The 23,963-nt window shown below is 28.9% G+C and overlaps 1 long non-coding RNA gene across 1 annotated transcript in view; it reads right to left on the reverse strand.

Moving 5' to 3' along the window:
- Positions 1-20,754: 20,754 nt before the first annotated feature.
- LOC111624688 overlaps positions 20,755-23,963 on the reverse strand; it is a 29,935-nt gene continuing 26,726 nt past the window's right edge. The window contains exon 3 of the long non-coding RNA XR_002756624.1: positions 20,755-21,069. This is a non-coding gene — a long non-coding RNA (uncharacterized LOC111624688). The remainder of the gene's footprint in view (positions 21,070-23,963) is intronic.

Below are 23,963 nucleotides of genomic sequence, written 5' to 3' on the forward strand. Positions count from 1 at the left end.
TTAAAATATAAGAAATGTTTTTTCTTCAATATTATTATTTTAGAAGAAATATCTTAATTTAAAAAGTTTTTTAAACTTTCACTGAAAGAACTTTCACAACTACAAATTGTAAAAAATAAACTTAATATAATATTATTCGTCAAAGCACAAAAAAGATGTATTTAATAAAAAAAATTTAAAAGTTGAAATAAAAACATCATGTTGACTTATTCTGTTTAGTTTTATTTAATTTTAGTTAAGGTCTAAAAATGCCTGACATTCATGATATGACACTTCATTAAACCATTAAAATTTAACTGTAAAAATACTTTACAGTGAAAGTATTTTTACACAGTTAAATTTTTATTTTTAATTAGAACAATAGCAGAAAGCTTTTGCATTATTGCTTAAAATAATAAATGATATCCATTTTCTGGAAAATAATTTTTATTTTAATATCTCAAAGGTTTGAAACAATAAGCTGCTTATCCCAACTAAGTTTATCACTTCATTTATACAATAATCTTTTGTTATGTGGTGAGGGCAATAAAATTATTAATAAATGTAGCAAGTTTATTTAAATCACATAAATCATTAACAGTATAAAAGGGAATTTGCTTGCTTCTTCCTCAGTCCATTCATAACTGTAAGATTTAACTCTGATAAATGAAATAACTGATATTTATATATGAGAATATATAAATAAACATTGTAGAGATGATACTTATAATGGTGTTAAAACATATGAATATGTCTAAACTGTTTCAATCTTCCTAAAACTTGAGGTAAGTAACATATTGAAAGTCCTTTATTGTTAATTTCTCTTAAGATTTCAGTTTCATTTTATCTTTATTTACTTTAAATATTATTGATGATGATTCTGTGTAATTCAATGTTTAAATGTTTTTTCTTTCTGTGTAAATTTCCTTAAACTAGACAAATACAGTAGACTCTTGTTAATTTGAACTCAGAGGGATGGCCTAAACACTTTAAATTAATATCACTTTTGATAGCTGTTATTATGATCTATGTATGTATGTCTCTTTAATCCAAAATTAAGTTCGGTAGACTATCATTATAGCTTTCAGGTTAGACACTTCTTTTATTGTTTCCACATATGCATTTCGGACTTATATAAATATTAAGTCCCTCTTCAGTGCAATACTATGGTTCTGTCTTCTAAGGCCACAGTATACAATGGGTAACATTGGAAAGATATTTTTAATACAGCCATTAAAAACACCACAAATACATTTTCCAAAACATTAATACAGAAAACTTTTAACATGTGCTCATAAAATCTTATATAAGTACAACTTTTAAAGAATGTGTATATTTTACAATATAACGTTGCAGTAACTGCAATTATAATCGTTTTACAGGTTAATTATATGTAGTATAGTAATATTAAAAACATTTTTAAGAGAATACATACACAATTTTACAATATATTTCCAATTATTTTCTGTCACAATACTGTGTGATAAATACATTACAAATCTTTACTTTAAAAACTTTAAATTAAAAGGAGACCATTTTTGTATGCTTCAGAACAAAAAAATGATTTTAATACCACAAGGGCAAATAGAATAATGTTGAATCAATGAGTAACACAAAACAAAGATATAATAATGCATTAACATAAGAAAGAAAAATATCATGAGAAACAATGAGGAGCAAGCTCCACAGGGTGACTGTAAACTGTCATAATTCTGCACCAACCAATTTGAAATGTTTTTAAATTTGTTCTTTAAATTTCAAAAGTGGGAATACAATGCTGATCTACTAACACATGCTCTTGATTGTGCTGCTTCCTGTTTATTCCAATCAAGTTCAAATTAACGAGAGAATTTTATATTAATTTAAATAGGAATCGGACAGGGACTAGTGTCTAGTTTGAATTAATTAGAGATCTACTGTATTTGCATTAAATGTATGAATAACATAGTTGTTATCTTAAATAAAATTAATATTTTTTTCACATTTAAAATGAATTGTCACAATTTTTTCTACGAATATATTTAAAAAAAAGAATTTATGAATAATGAATTTAACATGCTTTAATTATTGTTTCTACTAAAGAAAAGTACAGTGTTAGTTATCATAGTGAATTGATTAAAAGAAAGAAATAAGTTAGTTGGAAAGTACAGCCATGATAAAAATAATCATCGAATGTAAATTTATTGTAAAGAAATTATAAGTAAATCAAATGGAATAGAAATTGAATAAATGTAATGTAATTCAACAAAATTTATATTTTATATCATAATGTACTATGTACATGAAAATAATTAAAATTATGACCAAAAAAAACATTTTCATTTAAAATAATAGTATCAATTGTTTTCAGTTGATAAACAACTTTTAAACAAAATGCAGTTCATTTAAACTAAAAATAACATTTAAACAAATAACAAAGTCTCCATTTTATCCTGGAAACATTGAGATTTTATCATTAAACAATTCTTTAACTTTTGTTTTAATGAAGAAATTATTGCAATTTTACTTCTATTCTTTTATTGTAACATTATCACAAAACCAATTTCATTTGCTAATTTACAAGATAAATGTTTAACAGTAGATTTTACTCTATTAAAAACTTGGTATACCGTACTCCTGTTAATCCGAACATTACTGCCAGATTAGTGTAATGAATTGTTTGTTTTCAACTCTTGGGTACTGATTTTTATGCTGGGAACTGTATTGTTTTGTTACTGTGAAATTACGAGCTTACTGTATGCATTTAAAACAATGAATAGCAGAGGAATATAATTAGGGCATGCCGGATTAGCGAGAGTGTAGTATATATTGTTATAACTATTACTTATAATCTGTAATTATTACGTAATTAAATTTAATTCTTTGCATATTATACATGTAAATGGTGTGATAATGTAAAAGAAATTTGTTATAAAATCCTATAAAATTACTACAAAAACAATTTTACCTGTAAGCCGCCATCTTGATTTCGGCAATAACGTCATCAAAATGACTAAAGCAGACGACATTTATCCGACGTAAAAAAAATTTTTTTTTAATTAGTTTAACTTATTTTATTCGTTTAGAACAATAATGCACTTATTTTTCTATTTACAAGATTTTTATCATATTTTTCGTAGATAAAATTATAGGCTATATTTTTTTAATATATGACATCACAACGGGCGACGATTTATCGACAAGTTTTTTTTTTTTTTTTTTTTTTTTTTTTTAACTGTCGGGTATGATGCGTTTATTTGATACTAGATGGCGAGGTGATCGGCTTGTGAATTTTTAAAGACGCCATATTTTTTTATGATTGCATCTAAGTAATTGTTAATAAGTATTAATTACCGAATTTTGTGTTTAGTGACTGTTCGTTAAAATAATGAAATAATACGCATTTACGATAGCGGAAAATTATTTCAGGCATGAAATTATCATCCGACCCTTTCATTGCTAAATAATCAAATATGCACAAAATAATGTTATTAAAAGTAAGCGTAAAACAAAATTAGTCATTTAATTTTAATAAAAACCCTTATTTAAATTCTTGCAGTGTATTTTGAAACTTTCCAAACTGTTGGGATTATGATTGTTAAATAATCACGCTTAATTAATCCCGCCACACCGCGATCATTTTCGGAATTATTTTCGAATTTTCAACCATATTTTTTTCTTTCTTACTTTACTTTCTTTCTTTAAATAGTTCGCTTCTGCTTCTAATTCTAGTGAATTTCGAATTGATCCACGTGAGACGAAGTGTCACGTGACGTCACGGTAAAGAAACGAAAACTTTCTCGACGTCACGCGACTACGCAACATAAAGACAGAAATTATGACTCGAACTAGTGACGTAAACAATTTAATGACGACACAATTAACTTTCGTAAGAGGAAATCTATTTTTACGCGACGTTGCCATAAAAAAATATTATGACGTCACGCGACAGAATTTTTTTTTTAAATTTTTAATGGCGGAATTCGTTACTTTTCATAACCGCCGAAGATTTGCGAAGTTAAAAAGGGGGAGGGAAACAGTATAAAAATTCAAAAAAATAAAAAAAGCGAAAGAAGTGAAGGTAGTTCATTGTCCCGCACACACATCTAGCAAGTAGATGGCGTTAAATAAGAAGCGTAATGCCGACGTGAGAGATGAAAAGTATAACGAGAAGCGACAGCTGCATAAATTCATGAACTTTCATCCCTTTCTTTCTTTTCCTCCCTCCTTTTCTTTTCCGAGTTGCCGTTGCTAGCTGATGGTTTTATTTAACTTCTTTCGACCCCTGATTTCGATACGGATGGCTTGGTTCGAACTTGTGTAACCGTATGAGGTGGGAGACCACCTGACTTTAAGTGAGAGTGAGTCGGCCAAGTTACCGACGTCTCTTTTGTTGGACGACGATGGATCAAAAAGGGGCGCTGCTACCGATAAGAAAATCAGACCATTCACGCTCCGAAGAACAGAAAGAACAGAAATCTTCCCTTTTCTCTTCTCCATCTTCCACTTTCTAAGATAGATACCGCCTGTGTTGAAGTTTCTGCTTTCTGCCTTTCTTTTTTCGTTTGTTTGTTTATTTTTTTAAGAGTATGAACCTTTTCTTGTTTTTTAAATATTGTTCTTGTGCTTTTTTTTAATTGGCCGTTTGAAATTAATACGCTGCTAACAAATTTACAATATATTATAGTGTGTCGCGCCTTCTTATGTTTCCTTTCTAGAGATGAGAGTTGTAGATAAAGCGGTGTGGCTCTCTCTCTCTCTCTCTCTGTGTGTGTGTGTGTGTGTGTTGCTTGTACGTGTATGGGAAAGTACTAAAAAATGGAAAATTTTGCAGGAGCTATGAACATGTCAAATTCTGTTCCGTTTTGAATGGTCCAACGATTCTACATTCCGGACAAGTTCGGAATCGAAAAACATAAATATAAGATTGCGACATTGAATAACACTCGAGCGACTTCTCCTCAATCAAACGTTTAAATCGCGGAATATTCGTCATAACTTTTCGAAAAAAAAAATAGAATATTATAACGTGAGAATTGTTTTTATATAGTTTACTAATATAAATTCGTTATTTATGGATTAAAAACGCTATGTATGTGCTCTGGTGTTGTGTAAACTGAATAGAATTCTTAGTGTTTTCTCTTATTAAAAGCTTCTTCTGCGTTGCTTTCTTTTCTTGGATTACAGAAAAGTCTAATTTATATAAATAATAGCATAATTTGAGTTATTTTAAAATAATTTCTTACAAAATAGCAACTTTTTCCCTATTTAATAAGTCTGTTAATGATAAATAACATTAAAAACAATACTTCTTGTGCTACCGTTTTGTAAAAAATCGGTACGAAATCAGTAGCGCGTTATAGCTTCGTGGGGTCCAGACGACACTGTTTACGGATGGACACTGTACTCGTGTACAGTGTTTATTTCAGACATTTTTCTTCGGGGAATTTTCTGGAAAAACACTTTCTTATAAAAGATTGATTTGGCCCCCTATTGTTTGGGGTTCCAGGCAATTGCCATTATAGTCCATAGGATAACGCGCCACTGTATAAAATAGCAAGAAAAATCATTTAAAATGAAACACAATATATATAAGTTAAACTGTAAAAATACACTTTAAAAAGTTCTTGTAAAACAACTTTACGCGTATTGATATTTTGTAAAATGTCAATAAAGAGCAACACCTACTGCACTATTGAATTGTAAAGCACTATTTAAAAAAAACAGAACGTTTGTATTATACTATTATATGAAATAAAAAAAAACAGAACACGTGTTTTGTAAAACGTCCATAAAATAACAGTATATCTTCACGTTTTTTTAAATAAAAGTTTAAAATAGTACCCTTTCTATTGATACTTTGTAAAATAGCTGAAAATAAACACGCTGCAATTTATTTACTTGGAAATTAATATTAATTAAAGCACCACTTGTTTACGTTTTGTAAAATAATATAATAATACTTCAAATTGCTATTCGGGGACATAATCGGGGACATTCCTAATGTGTTATTTTTATTTTTTTGTTTTTATGTTCCTGAATATTTTTCATAGTGGAACAAAATGCAAATTAATGATACTTCCTGGCTGTTAGGTTATTTGCACCGTTAGTAAGTTGTCTCGAACACTATCTTTTCGTATTCATCACTAACAAGAGTGATACTTTGCAAGAAGCACAGAAATTAACCTATTTACAAGAGTTCTTAATAGAGATCCTTTTGTAGCCAAATAAACTTTAAGAAGAATAGGGAAAATGAGTAGTTTTTCTAGTACAAATGGCAAAAGTCATTCATCTTTACAATTTTACAAGCGGTTGCTTCTCCACCCCGTCAATTCGCACAAACAAAATTGTGTTTATTGCTTCTGCTAGGAACTTTTCTATTCTGGCAACTACCCCAATTCAGGTAGGAATGAGAAATGATCGTCTGACAGACCCATGATGCATCGGTGTCGGGAATCGAGAGTGTTTGCAGGAATAGGAGAAGAGAGACAGGCAGATACACTCAATTTGGAAACGGGATAATTAGGGGGATGCTTCCAGTCTTAATGGCGGAAGGGTAAATGTCATTAGAGAAATAATCTTCTCACCTAAGCGCCACCCGTTGTCCTTGCAATATCTGTCACTTGTTGAAGTATGGCATTCTGAATTGAGATATAAAGTGTCGGATTACCGCCGTCTTTCTCTCTTTTTTCTTTCGTTCTTTCTTCTTAAAAATCCGAACCCTTTGAACGAAATATCGGACGTTAGTCACACTCGAAATACTTCTAAGTATAAACATTAAAGTTAAAAGTTTTTAGTACAAACCAGATGTTATTTAAAGATTAAATTTCGTATACTTTGGCACTGTTATGATTCCTCTCGAAAATTTTACGGTTCATATTCGAATATGTCCATTAAGAATGGATCCTTTTCTCGTCTTCGTTGGTTTTTTCCTCCGGTGTGGTTTCTTTTTTAATTGAAACGAATTTTCGCTCCACTTCTTTGAGTTTTCGAAAAGTTGACAGAGGGAAGATCGCGAAGACAAATAAGCTGGTGATCAAAGAAAGGATTAATCGGAGAACGGGACAATCTAATTGTGAGCAAAGTACAAGAAAACTGATAGTTCAATCTTTGGTCGCAACATCCGCTAAAACCCATCAGAATGAAGTATGGCAGACTTAAATAAAACCGTTTCCTTTACGATAAATTGCACCTTCTTTACGATACCGAGGAGTTTATTCTGTTGATTATATTGCTCATCGATTGCTATTTGGTCTAGACACGAAAATTATTACAAATCGAAACTCGCTTTCCCGATGGCTGTAAGAGTATACGAAATTGTTTTAAGTAAAAATAATATTTCTGCATTATCTATAATCTCGTGTCACCTCACCGTATCGCTATTGCTTTTCACGAACTGTTTGCCGATTTCACAATTGAAATAGGATATTAGAAACAACAGATATCCGTTCGGATATAGACTAACTAGTGTGTAACATGTGACTAAATACAAAGGAAGCATTGTTCTTTTCTGGATGAGCGTAGAAAGAGAGGAAAAAAACTCTCAAACAACACCACGTGTTTGTCTCCCAATGCTGGCACCTGACGCTACCCCACTGTCGCCACATCCATTGTAAGCTGCAGCTAACAGGTATTTCGCTCCATTTGTTTCTGTCTTGTAAGCTGTTCTTTTACACCCGTACATGTACGATTTCTCTTCATAATGACTTCTCCCCACTCGACAGCTTTACTTCGAGACGTTAACTTTCCCAACATAGAAAATACCGCATCATTTTTCCATGAACTCCATAATGATAAAAGCGATCGGAGGAGGGGGAACGGAGTAAAAAGAAAAATCATCTTATCCCCATTTTCTATATATATAAAGTGTAAATAATCTTATTTGTCTCATCTTCTCATCTCTAATTTTATATCCCTTCTTAGTTGTCAACCGAATAACACCGTTTTTTTTTCCTCAACTCATGTCTAATTAACGAAGAATAAGACGAGCCAAAAAAGAACTTAAGATATTTCCGTTAATAGGCAAGCCAAATAAAAACATTCGTCCGATTAGCGAAGTGATGCTAGTCTGTTCGTCCCATCTCACTAAACTCAACCTGGCCAACTGCAGCCATTTTGGCACTTTGCCTGCAACACGCTGGGTGTTCTTTGATTGCGTTTAATCCCTTTTATTCCTAAATAAACAAAGAAGGTCTTCGCACTTGTCTCTCTTACACCCACCGCTAGAAAATTAACTCGAAAGCCTGCCATTAAATTGTACTTTGCCCCCCTCCGAAGTCGGTTCCACAAAAGAAAAATCATCAACGAAGTTCAATCATTTCTGCATCTCGCACCATCCCTAGATCAAAAACGTTTCCTAAAAATAAGTTTTTACTGCCGTTCTTTAAGATTATACATTCTCTTAATTGTTTTTCTTTGTTACTAAACTAAGTTTTGACTTGATTAAATGTAAAAATATCAAGATATGTCGTAAAAGTTATAGATTATAAAGTTCGGTACCGTTTTGGACGTGAGCTATATTTGTTGTGTAAACCTCATTCTTGCTAGTTTCGCGCATCATTACCATTCCAACTTGCATTCATTGCTTTTGATGTATGATGACTATCACAAATCCCTCTAGAATTGTATAAACATGATAATTTATCTATGGACAATAAATCTGAACCTTTTTTTTAACGCACAATGTCTTTATTGTTAACATCTGCTAATGTTTATTTCTAACTAGTTTCTAACTTAAAATAATATTTAACTTTTTAATTAATTCTAACAGGTCTTTCCCCCTTTGTCTTAATGACATTTTGAATTCTTGTTTTTTTCTCTAAGTGCTTAGTGTAATATATTCTACATAATATATTGTTAATTCTAAGAATAGTATCATCTTCACAGCAGAAGAATGTAATTTTTAAGTAGGACCTTAGGGAGATGACTAAACTCTTGTTTGGGATCTCTATATCTTTCATTTCTTTTCTAACGATGTAAAGTATACAATGAATCATGCTGAATACCAATGTAATTATATATAGATTTCTCTTCCATTAAATTTCCTTTCATCTCTTTATGCAGCTACATGGTAATCACCGTTAAATATCCACCAAAGATGGAAGTAATCTATAGGATAGTTGTTAACATATGAGGCAATAATGTCTGTACTTAAGTTTAATATAATTAAATCTAGATAGAGGAACATTTAGTCCAGGCCTTGGATATTGAAGGGCCCTTCAAAATTTTGTTTTTATGTTAAAAAAAGCAATTGTATAAAGTATGTGATTTATTGATTTTTTAATGTATATTTATTGCTTACAGAGAAGGGTGAAGCCCTATATTTGCAACTAGACAAGGCAGGCCCCATTGCTCCTCTTGTTAAATTTCGAGTTTAATATATTAAAAACTGGATAGAATGCTAACGGGGGTATTCAGTCTGAGGGTCCTCTAAAATTTATTTTTCCCCATATTAAAAAATATATATATTGATATAAGTTAAAGTTTATTTGATATTGTGAAAGATCTGTTTTTGTATTTTGTTACTTTCATTCATATATTTTTATGGATTTTTGTGAGGACCCCATATTTGCGAATGGCACGCGATCTATCTCACCCCTTTTAGGCTCTAAATATAATATTTTATATATTTATAATTATTTATATTACTAATTTATTAATATAAAATTTAAATAATTTCGAAATTATCACTAAAATTCGTAGAAAATTCGATATTTTCTTGATCATCTTCGTATACTTATCAAAAAATAAATGGTATAAATTATAGAATTTTAAAGGTTAGAAAAGAATTAATAAATATTTATTTTTTATTTGTGTTTCGAACATTTTTCTACAAAAAGAAACACTCTCAAAATATTGAAAATTGTTCAACAGAAGCGCAACGTTTATTTAAACATATTTAAGTTCGATTAAATTGATGTAATTATACACATAAATGTTAATTAAATTATTAAATTAAACATGAAAATACATTTATTACTATTATTTATTCATAAAGGAAGAAGAAATTACTACTTTTTAATAATTATACAAACTTTTTTGACTTAATTTTTACATTTTTTTCTTCTAAAAATTAAAACTGAAAACATATTTAATTACAATAAATCACATCATATCTACTTTTTTTTTTGCTATAAATTACTTGACATGTAACCAGACACAATTAATACAATTTATATTAATTTTTTATTATATATATAAGCTTATATTAATGTAAAATAATGAATTTATAATAATTTACTTAGTTTTAATTCCTATAACTTTTCTTTTTATGTATCATGTTTAATGGATATGCTTTGCGGAATGTATGATTTACAGGAAACTCAATGGGTTTAAGAAATAAGAGGAGGATCCTAGGGCATTTGACAGGGGGCCGGATATAGAAGGCACCCAAAATTTAGTACTTTTAAGTAAACAATTAAAATTTCTCATGGTAAATTGTAAAAAAAGCGACTTTTATTTGTTTTATTCTTATATTTTTATGGCTTTCGGAGAGGAAAGGCCTTCCATATTTATGACCGACCCGGGCCCCATTTCATTCTCTCTCTCAAACCCTGCACGTACTACAATTTTAAAGCGAGTAAAACTATCACTTTTATTACTTTTTAAGCGGATAAAACACCCATTTCTACTATAAAAATGATAATTTAAGCCATTTAAGACTTGTAAATTGACTCAGAAATTTACAATAATTTAATATATTTTCTTATAAATTTTTTAATGTATAAAAACGCAACTGAGATTTAATATTAGATTTTTCTGTAAATAAAAAACAATTCTAATAAAATAGAAAAAATAAAATAAAGACGGGAAACGATGCCTTGATATATTAACTGGATGAAGATTGTAAGAAATTACTCTGTATAAACGCAATTTTTCTTTTTGTTAATAAGTGTAGGCGTCTATCAGTTGAAAGGAGTATTTTCGGGGTTAAACCGATTCACGTGTTTGATAGTCACGTGTTTTTAGTACAACCGGTTGTCAAGATGTGGGCGACATTTAAGACATGCGACAACTGGGCAAAGTTGGCAGCCATTATGGAAAAATATGAGATTGAATAAACATTAAAAAAAATAAGCAAAAATCAACAAAGTCGAAATATCAACTTAATTAATAACGACATATTTTCAAGTTAAATATATATATTTATTTATTTATTGTGTCGCCTTTTAAAAATCTATCAAATTTAAAGGTGAAAATTAAACTTTACTCGTAAATTCTTTATATTAAAAGTTATATTTCGGCCTTGATTGTTAAATTAGAGTGGTGTTATTTATCAATGCGAAAAGGCAGGAACTAAGATAACTAACTTATGCCAGCAGGAGACTATTACCTCGAATTGGCAGTAGTGAAATGACAAGCGTCTGTCACGTCAACTGTCAGCTCAGTCTTGCCGAGCATCTACTTTTTTTTCTTCTTTCCCCTGCACAGAGGATATGACGTCACAGGATGTATTCCAACGTCATTTTTTCTCTTCTGCTTCAATGGTCCATAAATACTCATCCACAAGACTATCCTATATTTAACTTTCAGCTTCCCACACGTAACATTAAACCTCCCCGCCTTTCATGTTGTCTGTTGAGACAGAGGGGAAGAAGTACAAACTTTGTTCTAATGTTTTTTTCTTTTTCTTTTTTCTTTTTTTCTTTTTTAAAAAAGTTCATTTCTTGCCAAACTAGGATTAGAAGAATTTTTGCGGTTTAATTTGCTGACGACCTCTTCTAAGATACTTTCTTACTTCTGAACCGACAAGACAAAGGCATCTAAAATTAGGCCAGATCTTCCATTGTATTATAAGCTTTACTGTTTGTAAGGGTGTGATTTAGATAAAGTGGTCTCGTTCCGAGCCGAATTTTGTCTTTGATGTGAAAAAATATACAGTATACATAGTATATGCATGTATGTAGACTAGGTTATAATGTAAACGTTTCATTCTTTCTTTGATTCCTCTACCTTTTAACACAAGTAATTAACAAAATTTGGGTTATTAGTCTTTACTAAATATAGATTTTTCTCTCTTTATAATTTATTCTTTTTTATTTTACATTTAGCCAAAATTAGCATAAGAGCCCGTTTTTTCTCAAGGCGTAGGCTATAGAAAGTCGTTTAAAGAGTTATTTTTTAAGGCGAAGTATCCACTTACTAAACTGATCTTCACCAGAAAAAGAAGAAGAGATCCAACAAACTCAAGAAAAGATGTTGTTAATAATAAACTCGACAAACATAAATTCTTCACTATTATTTAGTCGATAATGATAAATTCAGAAAGGCAGCATGGAAGAGTTGTTATCCAATTGACCGTTTTATATCAGTCGTTGGAGTTCACTTAACGAGATTGCAACAAGGATCTATTAAAGATTCTACAGTCAATCTTCAGGTGAAATATATCGATTGTTAAGCCCTTACAACTCACGAATTTTCCTAAATTACAGCATCGAACGGTTAGAATAAAAGTTAAAGCCTCTATCAACAATATTGATTTATTGGGAAAATAATAATATTGATAATAATTTTAAAAATTCATACATAAAAAATATATTTATATAATTCTAACGTTATGTTCTTTTTGGATTTTTGATAAATTTCAATTAATGCTTTATTACCAAATATCAAATTTAGTGTTTGTCTCTCTACTTATAAGAGCAACGAAGATGCTTATTTTGTATAAGTTTTATCTTTAAAATAGGTATAATTCTTTGTATTATGTTTACTAATCAATAAAAATAGTAACCCAAAAGTCAGTTAACCATTATAAAGCCTAAATTCACTTACTTCATTATTTAAAAACTGCAAAACTTAGTTAAAAATGCAATCCTTCTTCTTGCCCAATACATAAAGCTACACTTTCAAAAAATTGCTTAGCATAAACGCGCATCAAAACAAATCACGGTTAACTGACTTTTGGGCCACCTTATATCGATATGTGTAACAAAGTCTTGAGTATATTTTAATTTTCTTAGCTTAATGTTGCATTAAGCAATTAGAATAAGAAATGTTTACACATAAAATGCATTATTTGTTTACTTAATATATATATATATATATATATATTAAGTAAACAAATAATGNTTTAATTTTATGAAAAATAAACAATTTTTTGGCCATTTATAGTTGAAACAGTATAAGATATAAGCAAATTTAGCCTACATTTTCTTAATTTCTGATATTTATAAACGAAATTAGAAGATTTTATTATTATTTTACACAAATAAATCTAATTATTTTAAATAGTTAAACCAATTGTTAGAATAGATTAATGATTCTAGAACCGATATAATACGTCAATTTTCCTAAATTGCTGTCTCAACAAATTCGAAAAAGAGATAATTCTGTATAAACTCTCATATATTTACATGTAAACAATTTACAGTTTATTTATTTTAAAAATATTTTAAAAATTGGAATTTTTGATAAATTTAATTGATAATTAAAGGTTAAAGATTAGATTTAACCTATAAAATATTATCTAACTTTTACTGTTATTATGAAAGTTAAATATAAAAATTAGTTTGTAGAATGAGTCACGTAGGATATAAAATTCATAATTCATACGAATTATAACTCAATTATAACTTAAAAAATAATAATAATAATAATTTAATTTGCTTAAATTAATCGATTAAAACAAAGCGGGAGAAATTTTAAAGGGGAATACTTTATACCGGAAATGTTAAGTCGAAAAAAAATATTAATTAATTTTTATAAAAGTACGAGGCTCTTAGTAAATTTTTAATAAACGAAATCTATAAGTAGAACAGCAAATTTAGCGCACGATCCCCCGGCGATAACGACACGACAGGTAATTAAAGTATTTAACAACTCATTACTTAGTAAGCATAACGCAAATAATATAATATCCGCGAGTTATAACAATTCCCAATTTATATATCAAAATGTAGATAATTCAAAGCGAACCGATTTGGTTAAAAGAAATGCAGGATCTAGTCTCGAAATCTTTACCTTTTCTCTAACAAAACATAAGAAAAATCCGAATCAAGAGATTAGGAAAAGGAGGAAGAGGAGGAGGATGAAGAAGGAAAAAAAATTGCGCCGTATGCAATCGAATAATATATATATATATATAAGAGCAAAAGGACTGGTTTCTAAATTCCAATATCCCAAACAGGGCAAGAAAGGCAGAAATTTTTGTAAAACCAAGCGATATAGTATAGAATAAAAAGGCAATAGCGGTATCCAACTAGAACTCTTCCCAACGGTAAAGTACATTGGCGGCAAGAACTCTAACAGCGTTAAGTGGCGTACTGCAAACCAACCAGAGAAACTAATCCTATTATTCCACTGTTAGCTCTTACCTTAGGGCTAGCATGCATCTGAGTAACGAGAGAGAATTGAACTTTCCCTTGTACTGTTGGCGGCACGAGTAGCCCAAAAGGTCCATCGTTAGATTTGTGCTTTTCTCTCTCTTGTATCCCCAGAACTTTCCCTAAGGGAGATAGACGAGATCTGATCGCCTACTCGTTGTTCGTTCATGTGTGGAACATACGGATGACTGGTAAAGCGGGTTCCGTTTCTATACGCGAAACTTCTCTCAAATTGACTCTATCCGGCTACTACTCTTTCCCACGCTAAATGCGCGCCCATCCAACTGAAAAGAAGTGGTTACGAGAGGAAGGTTTGATGTCACTTAACTCATTTACCATCTTACCAACTGATGTCACTGCGGACAGACCCAACTCTTTACAGCTAATTGAAGAACCGATGGGCGAATTATCAAACAGATCCAACCATTCTTTCCACTTTTTCTTTCTTCCTTAAAATATAACTAACCGCCTACAGTGTTGAATAACTCTTAAAACTTTTTCGAAATGTATTGAAAATTATTCTTATTTAATAAAATAATAATAATCATCATCATTAAATTCTTTTTCTTTTTTCATTAAAGTTAAATCGTTCTTCTCCTTAACGCGTTCGCGTTTTAAGGGAAAGATATCGTTGCAGGCGTTAATACTGAATATAAAACATGGCCGCTACTATTTAACGATATTTAAACTTCCTTTCACGTAATATAATACTTAGTATTCAACATTTGTATAATTTCTTTTCTGTTTCGTCAAGCGATTAAATTATTTTAGAAATTCATGCGATAATGATTTTTTTAAGGGGGAAGGATTGAAATTTTTCTCATATGTCAAATGCTACTCTCACTACTAAAGTAATAATAACATAAATAATATCGATGTAACAACCGGTCGTTTAACTTTTCTTTGAACTAAACGTAAAAATATTTATTTTTCTCAGAGATAAGATTTAAAACTTTGCTCTTGCTCCTCACTTTCTCTATTTGGAATTTGAAAATAACTTATGCAACAATTTTTAAGCAAAATATTGATGTAGAAAAGTAATTAATTTTCTTCATTTTTTTACTCGAAAAAATTTACAGGAAACTATTTTAATACGTAAAAATATATATATATAACCTTTTAACATCAATAATAATAATCTTAAAAATATACTTTTTAAACCAAAAATTTAATGTAAAAAGATTTTTCTCCAATAGCATCGCTTGTTAATAGATGCATCACTTTTCATGCGAAATCGAAAATATGTAAATTTTTTCCAGAATTTCTTCGCAGATTTCGGAGATTTTTTCCCGAGATTTTTCTCTCTTAAATTCTTTAAACTATCCGCACATACACTTAAGAATAATTTAATAACAATATAGTCTACACGGAAGGAGATTCATGATAAAGTTGTAGAAAATCTCAGCATATATGAAAACGTATGCTGATATTTTTATTACTAGAATTTAAACGAGGATAAACACGGAATAAATATAAATATTATATACACACACACGTATATAAATAAAAAAAATATGATATAATAAAAGAAAAAGTAAAGCCACAATCTCTAGATTCCTGTATCGTTATCCATAGTAAACAGTTAGCAGATCCAGGAAGAGGAAGTAGAAAAATAACGGGAAACACCAAGCAAAACAACTTCCTTTAGCAACATCGTATTTGATACATGCATGATTGTCGAATTCCATCGATCGTTCGGAATGCAGGTATTCATCGCAAAGCTGTTGTGCCTCATAATGTATCCAAGTTTGCATTGCAATCCCTCATATCATACCAAAGATATGTAAAGAACATTATAAAGTCTGCATGTTGAAAAGCTGTCAGTTTTCGAACGTGTTAGAATGTATACCAGCTGCTCAAGAGTTTTATTACCGAAGAAAAAAATAAAAAAAATAAAAAAAAACCCTAAAACCGGAAGGATATTAGATATGAAAAATTGCTAGTTTACGAAAATAAGTATAGAGGATTTGTTAGAATAAATTTTTCCTGTTTTCTCTCATAGATTTCCAGGGAAAAAAAAAGCTGTGTTTATATATATATATAAGATATTGTGGAATTTTATAATTGTGTTGAAAAATTAATTCTTGTTTTTAAGTGTTTTTTCAACGTGTACAGGGTGGCCCTAAAGTCAGTTAACAATTGTAAAAAATAAATTATAATTAATTAAAAATATACAATTATCTTAATTATATTTTTACAATGCTTGAAGTAATTATGTAAAAGAAAAACGCACTGTTCTAAACTCAGTTTACGTTCCTGTTTACCACAAGTAAAACGGATTAACTGATTTTTGGGCCAGGCTGTGTATAACGTATTAATTTTATGAAAATTCGGTTAAATTAGTAACGATTTTATGAAAGTATATCTACATCTAAAAGTCATACATATAAAATAGTCTAGAGATAGATTTAACATATTAAATATACATATATATAATATCAGAAACAACATAGAAAATAAGAGAAATCACAAGATTTTACATAAATTATGTAAGGCCGTTATAATTAATACAGCTGAATTCGTTAATAGGTGAGGAAAAATTACATACCGAAATTAGTTAATCAATCAAGCGTGGCATATTTTACAGTTAATTAGTTTCATCTGACTATTATCCGCCATTACGAGATTTAATAGACTTTAAACAAGGATAATAGACGGCCCTAAACGAAAATAACTGGACACAGAATATATATAAGTCAAACAGCCTTTTAAAAAATCATTTTCTAACAAAAACGTCGTTTCAATCAGATAGTGATGAAGTACTTTATAAAACGTTCCACTTAAAGCATGAAACTCTTCCATATAAAGTACTTCTCTTCAGTGGATCCCCCTGACAGTTAGAGGGATAGTTTTAAGGGGTGGTTACGGAAGCGCGCTATCACCATGACAACCGCTACTCCGTGACTTTCGAACGACTCCGACGAACAATTGCAGTCACACGCTATCAAATCTATCGAGAAAATCTATTTCCTGAATACTCAACTCTTAAAGGACTTTTCTGTGAAACAACTTTTACTGATGTTCGTGGTCGCCAGTCATTGTAACCGTTAAAAGTTGGAAAGAGAGATCTGAAGTGAAGTATCATCCCCCCTCGAGAATCAAGTTTCAATTCCCCCAATATCCGCGATAATCGATTAATTGTCAGCATTAATATACGATTATTATAAAAGGGATCGATAAGTAAGCATTAGGAGAAGGGTTTGGAATAGAATAAAAAACATTCGTCACCTCTCTCTAAACACCTGAATGACTTTATTACCCAAAGAATCAGTTCGTTGAACAAAGAATAAAAACAAAAATGACGCTCGGACGAACATCGGAATAGTTTAAACTTGTACGTTGCGCTAAAGAGAAATATGAGAATTCTAAGTTTATAGTTAACTTTTGCCAATTTCCAGTTCTTTCCCTACGTGGTTTGGTTTCTACTGAGATATCAGAAGAAAGGACTTCACTTGAATACAAAAGAAAGCGATTTGCAAGATTACCAAGTTAAGCAGGTAATTTTTGAGATGTACAGTACAACGTATATCATGATGTATGCGCCTGTATATATATATAACGCTTATTTTGCAGTTTGAAAAATTGTCTAGTCGAGAAATATTATTCATTCGTTTATATATAAGATATTAAAATTCTTCTTAATCTGTTTCGCCAGTCGAAATTGTCGGCATTTAAGTTATTAATTTGCTAAAAAAAGCAATAAAATTTTTATCACATATAAAGCTTAGATAATTAAACATTTTACTAGTCGTGTATAAAGTTAACATGCCTATATAGGCATGAGAGAGTGTCTATATAAAATAATGAAGATGTTTTCTAACTTGAGATCAACAGTATTATTTTTATATATAAAAACTATAAGATATATATATATTCGTTATATGTCGTTTTTTTTCTTTAGTTGCGAGTTACGTAGACTAATAGTGATTTAAGAATGGCGGCTATGATTAGTCACGTATTCTGTGCTTGGCCCTCGGGTCAACATTGACACAATAGGTTGGCCTCTCTACCATAACGGGAACAGTAACTCAGATAATATATGTTCAATCACGTAGTTTCTAGCTAACAACTCGCTTACTTTACTAGACGATGTAACTTTGCTTCTATTATAAGAGGGGGTGATATATGTCTAGTAAGTTGTAATCGTTTTTTAAAAGGTGATCTTTATTAAAACATTGTTAAAAACAAAAGATTGAACATACTTTAATGCCATATAAATTAATTTGTTATGATCTTTCATTCCGCATCTATGGGAATTTCCATTGTTTTAAGCGATACGCTGTACGTTAAACGGAATTTCGTGATTTATATTATTAAATAATGTGTATAACGGGTTAAAAATTACTCGTTATATATTAGAGAGAAGATAAAACTAATGCGTCACATGTATAAATAATTTAGAATTAATGTTACAGAAGAAAAAAATACTTAATATACATGAGATGATTCATAACTTACTGTTATAAATCATTTACTATAATAGAAAATACATTCTGATACGCTTCGTATTATATAAAAATGATAAATATATCAGCTCTAGATAATAAGATACCGGAAAATAATATATATTTTCTGAATTTAAACAGTACAAACATGCTTCATAATAGTTAGTGATTGTTTATAAAAAATGTTCATGTGTATACAATCAAACCCCTGAACAACGGCCACCGACGGGAACATAAAAAATGTCCGTTTTTCGCAGGTGGCTGTTGTTTACAAGTTATTTTATTGCATTTCTGTTCAAAAAAGTTCACGAAAAAATGGTCGCTGTTTAGATGTGGTTGTTATTGGAGGTTCGACCGTATACAACCGTTATCTAAGAGATTTACACGATAAACAGGTTTTAATGAAGGAAGCGAAATGAGTGAAGCAATATTCATTAATTAAAAATGTTTATAACTGATTAGAAAGCAAAATATTTATTAAATCCCACACGTGAAGATATATAAAAATAATAAACAGTATATCCTATATATAGCGCATACTAAATATAATAATAGAATATAATAGAATCAAATTTAGGATAATTAATTGTACATTAATCAATATAAAAAATGATATATATTAAAGTTTCTATCGAAATTTAAAAAAAACAATGCACTTTACTGTATATAAATAATAAATAGAAGAGTTTATTCAATTAGGATACCGTTAAGGAAATTAATAAAAAGAAAGAAAAGAAAATTTAAAAATATCGAACAAAATTTGAAGAAAATTAATTTTGTACGCTTCAAAATAAACAAATGAGACGATAATAATCACATGACACGATTATCATTTAACGTTGTTGTAACTTTCTAACTAGAATTGATAAGAAACTTTCTCTTTTGAAAACCTTCGCCTTTAACCTCGTGTTACATAACGGGGCAGTCCACCTTTTAAGACACCATTTTAATCACATGATTTAGCGGTTGCTGATTTCGTATTTTCAACTTTACCACTTTAGTCTTAAGCCGCCTTTTCCAACATCTTCAACACTCAATCAACTGGCTTCCAACCAATAACATAGCATATTTAATAACCAAAGGCGGAAAGATGGAAAATTATGTTTCTTGGAGTGAAAAGAAATAGTAAAGTAGACACAAAAAGAAACTTAATGACGAATTTTCTGAAAATAAATTTTCTTGGATAAAGAATTTCCTTCCAAATGTGAGATTTAGTGCAAATATTGATATTTTATAATTGTTCCTTTTCATATTTATAAAGCTAGAAATTTAATAAAATATATTTTTTTCCTTCTAATTTTCTCCTTTCGATATATTAAATAAAAATGAATTTTAAAATATATTTATTATTTACTGAAATATATTATAATTAAAAATCCTCTTACTACCTGGACTTCGTTTTAGAGAACGTCTAGACAACTTATCGTTATCAATTATTATTTTTCGTTATTTTAATAAAGAAAAAATTCTTTTTTCCTAGTTATAAAAGGCTTTAGACATCTGTTAGCAACATTCTTATCAAAGGCAGACAAGTGTTGATTCATTGATTATCGAGTGGATAAACAAACCTAAACCTTGAACTATAACTCTCTATTAAAGTATATAAAGTGAGAGTGTTTAAAACTAATGTTGAGTCGCGCAAGGTTAAACTCTAGTAAATGTAGGCTATCTATCATTCAAGGTCCCATTACGCTTTCTCTATACGTTCACTAGCTTTAGAGAAAGAGAAAAAAAAGAAGAAAGTAAAATTAAAAATAAAAATCGAAACCTTGATCATTAACAGATGGTGTTTATAAATTATCAAACTGATACAACACGCAATCAGTAAAATATTAATATGTATCTAATTTAATTTTATATTAATTTCTCATCTAACTATTGTTTAGTAAAATGATTATATAAAATATAAACTAGAATTATCTCCCTACGTCAATTTATTTATACTAGTATTTTATTAATTTTAACTAAGTTTATAAAGTGAAAAATGAGATAAAATGTTTTAAAATTGTTTTAAATAAANTAATTGCTGATTATGGGCTGTTCATAAATTATGTCCGTATTTTTCTTGAAATTTTTATTCTCTCCTCTTCTCTTCGGACGTCCGACAAAACTCAACCCTCCTTTAAACCTTTATGAATGATTTATACCAAAAGTAGAAAGGAAGCATGCAAAAAATTTTGAAAGAAATATAACAAAATGCATAAAATGTAAAAAATTTAATGAAATAAAACAGACAAACCCTTTCCTTCCTCTTATCTGACTTGCTATAACTTCCTCCCCCTTCCAGTGTGTACTGTACATCATTTATGTACAGCCCCTTATAATAATATAGCGAAAGTCGAAGCCTGGAACAAGTATAGCACTATTTATATGTATTTTTTCTTCTTGTTAATTGTAATAATGTGAAATAAAATCGAACTCTTACACAATTATAAAACACTTATTTAATAATTCATTTTTAAAATTTTTATTCATCTTCGAAGATAATAAAGAATATTACATTACAAATTAGAAAATTCTCTCTTAATTTGCGCTAAAAATGCATTAGACTGAATTTAAATTATAATAAAGTATTTGTTTATATAATTAATTTATCTCGGATCATGTTTATTCTTCATTTTTTTTTAATATAGGCTAAAAGGCAGCTCAATAGTAAGTAGGGCACTTATTATTATTTTAACTGCCTTATTATATAGTATTCAATTTTTAAAAAAGAGGTATAAATTATTATATTTTATTTATTTATATATTATTTTAAACACTATACTTTCGTCCAACCTTGTTGTTTAACTGTCCTGATTCATTGTTGATTATTATAAGCTACTGTAACGAGAGAAGTCGAAGCTTTGAATTTCATATTATTTATTCTTGTAAACTACTCAAATCTATGTAATTTTTATTATATTTTATATATTAAAACTATAATTTTATCAATATTTATTAAGTAAAGATCTTCACGATAACTGTCCTTCATCTGACTTATCATAAATGGTACTTTTTGAAGGGTTATCGTGAAGGATATTTCTTCTAAGTTAAGAAATTAATATTTATTCAATTATTCATCTCCTGTTAAGTATTAATAATATAAACTGTAAAAAATGTCAAATTTTTCTTATTTTTACCTTAAAAAAAATTAAAATACTTAAAATATAAAATTTCAATTTTTCTAAATAATGTTTAGACGTATTTTTTCTCTTCAACTTTCTTAATCTCGTTAATTATAATGCTGAATAGAACGAAAACTCGAGGCCTGAAAGCATTTTAATACCATACGAAAATATCGAAAGACCTTAAACAAGAATATATTTTCTAGCTATAACAATAAATTGTACTAATTTAAAATCTAGACAATATTTACGAGCTGATGCTACTATAATTTTATAAATATTCTTAGTCTCAAGGCGTATAAAATGTATATTTTACCTACTTAAAGATAAATTAGTCTGTAGTAACGTTATACATTTAATATAATAAAATATACACATATATATTTATCAAGAGAGTTTGATAAATATTTGTTCTTTTTTTTAAGGAAACAATATAGAAACTATAATCCTTAATAAATAAAAGAAAAATAAAAAGATTCTTATGGAAAAAAAGAAAATCAGAGTGAGGAGACAAGCTAAATTCGTGAAGATTTACAACCGGACCAACATGTCGTGAGTGGAGACATAAACCTGTCCTTAAAGTTGTAAATTACTATTTTCTGTTCGTGAGTTTTTAACTCTTTTGATATTGTTCTAACCGACTTTTTGTAGAAAAATTCAACTACCATTGTAAATAAGCTACTTATAAATTAAGGCAGTCAACTTTTCCTACACCCAAGGGATTAATAATTATTATTATTTTGGTACTTTCTTTACATAGATTTTTATTTTCTGCTTTTACTTTCCCAGTGACTCACTCATTCATTTCGTAGTTAATAGGCCTATTTTTTTTTTGTTTTTTATTTAAATTTTTCTTTATATTATTTTATTTAACTGTTGTTAAAAAAATTAATTTCGTTACATTTTCGTTTATATTCTGTGAAAGTTGTTAATTATTGATTCTCCGTAAATCTGGATGAAAAATGGTTATTTTTAATTAAATAAAAGCATTAGAATTTATATGTACATTTTTATAATAATTATAACATTTTAAAAGTATAATTAAGCAAATTTATATATAAAATATCCAATATATTTGTATAATAATTATTACATTTTTAAGTATAATTAAGAAAGATTCCATGTAAAATATCCAATATATGGGTAACTGGAAATATATTTAAAATTTCTATTGTGTCCTCAGTTTTATAAGTAAAAAAATACCCGCACGTTTAAGTTAAATGTATTTTAAATAATTAAAATTTTCGACGAATCTATTGTTAAAAGGGAAACTTTTGTTTTCATCAAAGTGATAAGACAGAAATAACTAAGAAAGTGATGCAAGCAGAATGTTAACGTCAACCCCATCTTCTGACGTCATTTCAAAATAGGGAAAAGGTTTCAATAAAGGATATAAAAATTTAATTAAAAACTACTCGAATTTCATTAAATATAATTTTTTTTCCTTTAAAAAAGAAATTTAATTTTAATTCCCTAATAATAAAAATTCGAGAGAAGTCTTATATTTGTGTAGAATCTCTTATCAGAACGACTATACGATGATGAGGGATTAAGGTCAGAGGTCAAGTGACAGATCTTGCTTTACTAGGTTAGTCACGTGACGCGAGTGATGAGTCAGTAGCCGGAGAGGGGCTTCCCTGCAAATCACTTCTGTCATCCCGCAAAGCTGCCTTTACTTATTTACCAAAGTAAAAATGGTACTATTAAATAATATTTTATCTAAAATTATCTTAAATTTTATAATAAATATATAAATAAATCTAAATTTTAAACGTAAACAAATCGATTTAAAGTTTTAAAATAAAAAATTACACAAAAAAATAGCCTTTTAAACTTGCAATAAATGAAAGTTCTTATTGAAGATAATATAAAAATAATTATTTAAAATTAAAGAATTAGTGAAAAAACTCTACTAAACGAATAGTTCAGAAGTGTAAATATAGGTACACCAACTTTTTGTACATGCCAGATGATGTTAAAGAATGGTTCTTAGTATTCTGGCATAAGTCAGTTTCTTAAACAAAAGCTAACATCAAACAATACATTTATATATATTTTATATTTTAAGTTATTTATATTTAGAAAGAAAATTTAAACATGTAAATCAATAAATTATATATATATATATATAT

The sequence above is a fragment of the Centruroides sculpturatus genome, unplaced genomic scaffold (assembly GCF_000671375.1).
Source record: "Centruroides sculpturatus isolate CEXI.00-Female unplaced genomic scaffold, Cexi_2.0 scaffold358, whole genome shotgun sequence".
Classification (NCBI taxonomy): Eukaryota; Metazoa; Arthropoda; class Arachnida; order Scorpiones; family Buthidae; genus Centruroides; species Centruroides sculpturatus.